The sequence below is a fragment of the Squalius cephalus genome (genome assembly GCF_949319135.1).
Source record: "Squalius cephalus genome assembly, chromosome: 3".
Classification (NCBI taxonomy): Eukaryota; Metazoa; Chordata; class Actinopteri; order Cypriniformes; family Leuciscidae; genus Squalius; species Squalius cephalus.
In genome coordinates this window covers 59,132,483-59,139,982 of record NC_137124.1, presented here as the reverse complement: position 1 = coordinate 59,139,982, position 7,500 = coordinate 59,132,483, and the positions used below count along the sequence as shown (strand labels likewise).

The 7,500-nt window shown below is 42.6% G+C and overlaps 1 protein-coding gene across 1 annotated transcript in view; it reads right to left on the bottom strand.

Moving 5' to 3' along the window:
• galns (galactosamine (N-acetyl)-6-sulfatase) overlaps positions 1 to 7,500 on the bottom strand; it is a 50,715-nt gene that overhangs the window by 9,167 nt on the left and 34,048 nt on the right. The window lies entirely within an intron of this gene.

Genomic DNA, 7,500 nt, shown 5'->3' with positions numbered 1-7,500 from the left:
AGACTTCTGATCAGCGACTGAGAGAGTGGTGGACCAGCGATTGATCAGTGACCGAGGGCAATATAATAGAGGGATGCATTTCAGCATTTTATATCGTCCAGCTCCACCGTCAATGTGCAGTTCAAATGTTTGTTTGGTTAAATGCCTGAAATGTTTTGTCACATCGATCACAAGTTCAGTATGGAGTACCTCAAGGCTCAGTGCTAGGACCGTTGCTGTTCACGCTGTGCATGCTAGCCTTGGGAGATATCATTAGTTTTCACTGTTATGATGATACGCTGATTTCTTCGTTCTCTGACTAAACTTATCACAAAATGAACGGTATGCATAGCTGATAATTGGGTTACACTTTATTTTAAGGTGTCATTAGCCGCGTTTCCATTAAAGCTTCGCGCAAAACTTTTGGAATTTTTTCTAAATATCGATAAAAAACTATTGCGAAATGACGGCGTTTCCATTAACCGATGTTATGCGACTATTAAAACGATGTTAAAACGTAATTTTTTCCTCTCGCGATCAGTCATTCCAAAAATCATGGCAACGGACGTTGGTAAGTTTATATATATCACAGTCACGTACCGCACTAGACATTATTATTATTAATGGAAGGAAACGTAGGCGTGTTATCCAAGCAATAATGGCAAGGAAAGACCCTTACTTACAGCATAAGAGGTACTTACTTACCTCATTATATGAGGTGTTTCTGGGTGTTTCTCACTCATTTCTGCTTCGAGGTCTTGATTGTGGCTTTTATTTGAGGTTTAGAATCCAATATTCCTGTAATTCTTCTGTCTTATATGAGTTTAATGAAGAACTCTGTCTCGTATTCTGTCCAAACACACCGCGTCGTCTACGTCAGGTGACTGTAAATGCGCAAAAACTGTTTCCATTGCAGTTTTGCGAAATATTTCTTTTTCGAATTGCCTGAAAAACCCCCTCATGCGAGCGTAAACACTTGCGATAAATGGGAGCTTTTGCGAAATTGACGTGTTTCCATTGGGCATAATTTCAATTCGCAATTTCAATTTGCGCAATTTGAAGGGTAATGGAAACGCGGCTATTGTTACAGTGTAATTATATATTTATAATATTTAATATAATATTTACACTGTACTTACTATAGGATTAGGGTTTGGTTGAGGGTTAGTTGCATGTAATTATGCATCATTTACTGTTATTACTATGGTAAGTACATGTAACATATGTAACAAGGACACTGTAAAATAGAGTGTTACCGAAAATTGGATGACTAGTAATTTCCTACAACTTTATATTAAAAACTAAGTTTCTAATTATTGGACCAAAAACCTCTGCACTTTATAACCTAGAACACTGTCTAACCCCAGGAACTAACTAACTAGGAACCCGGGTGTGCTCTTCGACACCAATCTTTCATTTGAAAGACACGTTTATAGCATCTGTAAAAGTGCATTCAAACAGTTACAGGGCTTTTCCTGGCTCAAAACGAGGCGGAGGTGGTCAAATTCCTGATAACTTTTTACAAGCATTTATTTGAGGTATTCTAACAATAAGGTAAAGTGGTAGTTGCGTAGCCTGTCAATGGAGGGACAAGAAAGCTCTCGGATTTCATCAAAAATATCTTCATTTGTGTTCTGAAGATGAACGAAGGTCTTACGGGTTTGGAACGACATGAGGGTGAGTAATTATTAATGACAGAATTTTCACTTTTTGGGTGAAATAACCCTTTAAATAACATTAAAATATCAATGATGACATTTAAATATCGTTTTTACAAATCACACCCTGTTAGTCATCATGACAAAACTTCAGAGTCTGAGTGATTTTGTGACAGAACCTTAAGCTTTTAAAGGAAGTCTTGCGCTTGTCAAAAATTCATGTGGTAGAAAAATTAAAGAATAAAATAATAAACTGTATTTTAAACTAATCATGATTCTAACAGTAATAACACAAACTTTACTTCCTCTTTTCAGGGCTAACATTCTAACACTTGGAAACACACTGTAATAAAAGTTCTGTTTTTGTCTATTTAAGTTATGGAAAATTGTCTAGTGCTGACTGTAACAAAATAAAAAATATACTGTCTATCTTGTCCTATGACATATTGAGTAATCAACAGAACTCTTAACCCTTTACTTGTGTTTTTTTCAAGATGTTTTTGCATAGGCCACTAACAGAGGGTGAAAAGGAGGAGGCTTGCTTCATATTAATAGAAGGTGACGATATTAAAGTCATGAGTTAGGCAGGTGATTTGGTTTCTATGTGTCATGTCTTTATCCTATAAAACCTGATGTATTATTCTATGTGGCTGAGAGATTTCTCCGAGAACTGCTCGAGAAACTCTCGAGAAACGCTGTGATTAAAGCATTTAAGGGACAATTGCTAGAGTTTGTCTGTCATTTATGCTGCGCAGCAACAAAACTAGTAAGTCAGGAAAGCGAGTTAGTTAGAGTAAGACTCGGCCAGTTGTCGACTGAAGACACAAGAGCTAGAGTATAAAGGTATTGGGTGTCGATTAGTAGACGCCCCAGTTTAAGGTACTGGGTGTCGATTAGTAGACGCTCCAGTTTAAGGTATTGGGTGTCGATTAGTAGACGCCCCAGTTTAAGGTACTGTACTGGGTGTCGATTAGTAGACGCTCCAGTTTAAGGTATTGGGTGTCGATTAGTAGATGCCCCAGTTTAAGGTACTGGGTGTCGATTAGTAGACGCTCCAGTTTAAGGTATTGGGTGTCGATTAGTAGACGCCCCAGTTTAAGGTACTGGGTGTCGATTAGTAGACGCCCCAGTTTAAGGTACTGGGTGTCGATTAGTAGACGCCCCAGTTTAAGGTACTGGGTGTCGATTAGTAGACGCCCCAGTTTAAGGTACTGGGTGTCGATTAGTAGACGCCCCAGTTTAAGGTACTGGGTGTCGATTAGTAGACGCCCCAGTTTAAGGTATTGGGTGTCGATTAGTAGACGCCCCAGTTTAAGGTATTGGGTGTCGATTAGTAGACGCCCCAGTTTAAGGTACTGGGTGTCGATTAGTAGACGCCCCAGTTTAAGGTACTGGGTGTCGATTAGTAGACGCCCCAGTTTAAGGTATTTGACGCCGCAGTTTAAGGTACTGGGTGTCGATTAGTAGACGCCCCAGTTTAAGGTATTGGGTGTCGATTAGTAGACGCCCCAGTTTAAGGTACTGGGTGTCGATTAGTAGACGCCCCAGTTTAAGGTATTGGGTGTCGATTAGTAGACGCCCCAGTTTAAGGTACTGGGTGTCGATTAGTAGACGCCCCAGTTTAAGGTACTGGGTGTCGATTAGTAGACGCCCCAGTTTAAGGTATTTGACGCCGCAGTTTAAGGTACTGGGTGTCGATTAGTAGACGCCCCAGTTTAAGGTACTGGGTGTCGATTAGTAGACGCCCCAGTTTAAGGTACTGGGTGTCGATTAGTAGACGCCCCAGTTTAAGGTACTGGGTGTCGATTAGTAGACGCCCCAGTTTAAGGTATTTGACGCCGCAGTTTAAGGTACTGGGTGTCGATTAGTAGACGCCCCAGTTTAAGGTACTGGGTGTCGATTAGTAGACGCCCCAGTTTAAGGTATTTGACGCCGCAGTTTAAGGTACTGGGTGTCGATTAGTAGACGCTCCAGTTTAAGGTATTGGGTGTCGATTAGTAGACGCCCCAGTTTAAGGTACTGGGTGTCGATTAGTAGACGCCCCAGTTTAAGGTACTGGGTGTCGATTAGTAGACGCTCCAGTTTAAGGTATTGGGTGTCGATTAGTAGACGCCCCAGTTTAAGGTACTGGGTGTCGATTAGTAGACGCCCCAGTTTAAGGTACTGGGTGTCGATTAGTAGACGCTCCAGTTTAAGGTATTGGGTGTCGATTAGTAGACGCCCCAGTTTAAGGTATTGGGTGTCGATTAGTAGACGCCCCAGTTTAAGGTACTGGGTGTCGATTAGTAGACGCCCCAGTTTAAGGTACTGGGTGTCGATTAGTAGACGCTCCAGTTTAAGGTACTGGGTGTCGATTAGTAGACGCCCCAGTTTAAGGTACTGGGTGTCGATTAGTAGACGCCCCAGTTTAAGGTATTGGGTGTCGATTAGTAGACGCCCCAGTTTAAGGTACTGGGTGTCGATTAGTAGACGCCCCAGTTTAAGGTACTGGGTGTCGATTAGTAGACGCCCCAGTTTAAGGTACTGGGTGTCGATTAGTAGACGCCCCAGTTTAAGGTATTGGGTGTCGATTAGTAGACGCCCCAGTTTAAGGTACTGGGTGTCGATTAGTAGACGCCCCAGTTTAAGGTATTGGGTGTCGATTAGTAGACGCCCCAGTTTAAGGTACTGGGTGTCGATTAGTAGACGCCCCAGTTTAAGGTACTGGGTGTCGATTAGTAGACGCCCCAGTTTAAGGTACTGGGTGTCGATTAGTAGACGCCCCAGTTTAAGGTACTGGGTGTCGATTTAGTAGACGCCCCAGTTTAAGGTACTGGGTGTCGATTAGTAGACGCCCCAGTTTAAGGTACTGGGTGTCGATTAGTAGACGCCCCAGTTTAAGGTACTGGGTGTCGATTAGTAGACGCCACAGTTTAAGGTATTGGGTGTCGATTAGTAGACGCCCCAGTTTAAGGTACTGGGTGTCGATTAGTAGACGCCCCAGTTTAAGGTATTGGGTGTCGATTAGTAGACGCCCCAGTTTAAGGTACTGGGTGTCGATTAGTAGACGCCCCAGTTTAAGGTACTGGGTGTCGATTAGTAGACGCCCCAGTTTAAGGTATTTGACGCCGCAGTTTAAGGTACTGGGTGTCGATTAGTAGACGCCCCAGTTTAAGGTACTGGGTGTCAATTAGTAGACGCCCCAGTTTAAGGTATTGGGTGTCGATTAGTAGACGCCCCAGTTTAAGGTACTGGGTGTCGATTAGTAGACGCCCCAGTTTAAGGTACTGGGTGTCGATTAGTAGACGCCCCAGTTTAAGGTACTGGGTGTCGATTAGTAGACGCCCCAGTTTAAGGTATTTGACGCCGCAGTTTAAGGTACTGGGTGTCGATTAGTAGACGCCCCAGTTTAAGGTATTGGGTGTCGATTAGTAGACGCCCCAGTTTAAGGTATTGGGTGTCGATTAGTAGACGCCCCAGAATAGTTAGGTTTAGGGAAAAATCTACCACATACACTAAAACAATTCCCGTCTCCTCTTGAGATCATTTGGTTTTCCATTCACAAAGATGAACCGAGGGACCGTACATCTTCACTGTAAGTCCTGTGTTTATGCCCCTGGGTCCCTAATCAATAATTAACCAAAAACATGTTTATTTATGCCCAGAGTCCAGACAAACAATAGAAAATCCACAGTCAGCACGGCTCATTAGCATTTTTCTGAACCCCGGTTTCCTTTCTCCAACTTGAGATGCGTGATTAATAATAACAATGCATGCAAATACAGTCTTTTGATTTATAATGCATGACACCCAGAGGGGCAGGAGTATTGCTCAGGTGTGTCACCAGACTGATTAGCCATTCACACACACACACACACACACACACACACACACACACACACACAAAACAGTGCTCTCCAACACAATGAAACAACAGTGAATCTGTATTCACATGGTAAAAACACCAAGTATAACTGAATGAATGAATAAAATAAGTCACACACACACACAGACAAGGGAATTGAGCTGAAGAGGCAATCAAATACCTCTGCTTTTCCTCTCTGCTTTTCTCCCGGTGGAAATTGAGCAGTTCTACGAGCTGTATTGATTGAGGGCTGAAGTGCTTGTCGTGAGCAGACGAGGCCCGAGGCATGATGGGACTTAAGTGCTCTCGGTTCGGGATAAAGCAGGCCGTGAGATGGAGGTCAGCATGGCAGGGGTTGCGAGGACCAAACGGTTTCCCTGGCCCGTTAGCATTATCATTAAAGGCAGGACAGCACTGCTACTAATAGCTGGACCCAGTAGGAATCACCATTTTATGCATTGATTGTGCAGGAAAGAGTGCAACATTGATTTAGAGTCCCCCTGTAGTCAATCATTTTAAAGGTCCCGTTCTTCGTGATCCCATGTTTCAAACTTTAGTTTGTGTGTAATGTTGTTGTTAGAGTATAAATAATATCTGTAAAATTATAAAGCTCAAAGTTCAATGCCAAGCGAGATATTTTATTTAACAGAAGTCACCTACATCGAACGGCTTGTTTGGACTACATCCCTCTACTTCCTTCTTTAATGACGTCACTAGAACCGTTTTTTGACTAACCTCCGCCCACAGGTATACACAAAAAAGGGGGCGTGGTCTTGTTGCGCTCCCACGGAGAAGAGGAAGAGTTGCGTTTGTAGAGTGTGTTTGTCGCCATGTCGTCGAGACGCTGTTATTTTCATCCCGAGTCAAATCACCTTTGTTTGGCCTTCCCTGAGCGCATGCATCTCCACGTTATGGTAAGAGGCGTGACCTTTCCGGGCAACGTGCGCTAAGCTGCTGTCGAATCACAACACAGGAACCGCTGGCACAATCAGAACTCGTTACGTATTTCTGAAGGAGGGACTTCATAGAACAAGGAAGTCATCAGCCCGTTCTTAGGATAGTGAAAACAGCGGTATACAGATAAGTAAATTGTGTGAAAAATACTGTTTTTTTTTACACGCGAAACATGAACACATGTTATATTGCACACGGTAAACACAATCAAAGCTTCAAAAACACACGAAAAACGGGACCTTTAACCCTTAAAACTCATCAAAATGACAATTTTCCTTGAAAAATAATTCTTCATGGCTTAAAATATCTTGAATGTAACTCGACACTCTTGCCTCATTTAGTATGCACGGTTTTATGAATATGCAAATGAGCCCCGCCTCCACTCACTCACTCAGCTCAGAGATCCACTGGTTGACGATCACACGTTGATCTGATTGGTTACAAGGTAGTTTGTGACGTCAGAAACACCAGCGATTTCAAAGCCTGTTTTTGAGTGCAGTGTGTGTGTGTGTGTGTGTGTGCAGGTTTGTTGTGCACAGACTGGCTCTACATCATCTAAAGTGGCTCTTTAGGTGCAGACAGAGATTGATGAGCTGGATCACAGCGATTCACTGGGGAACAGGGGAGGAATGAAGGAATGAAGGGGTTCGGTGTTCGGATCTGACCAATCCCAAAACATCCACTGTAAACTGGGAAGACGAGGAGGATGAAGATGGTCAAAAGAACAGAGCTCAACACTATTGTTTTTTTCTTTTTTCATTGTTAGTGCCTGAAACCAGTGGAGCAGAGAAGAGACAGGAGATCAAGATCAACATTAATGTTTAATTACTCCGTCTCTCTTCCAGAAAGAGGAGGGATATTTAAAGGAAATGGAATAAAGAAATAGAAAGAGAACGGAAGAGAAATAAAGAGAGGGATGAGTCACGATCTGCAACTAATCTACTTTTTAATGATAGTGAAAATGAAGACAGTAATTAAACTTTTCATTAAAAATATTGCGTTTATAAAAATGTGACTACAATATACAGTCATGGACAGAATCATTGGCACCCTTGGTAAATATGG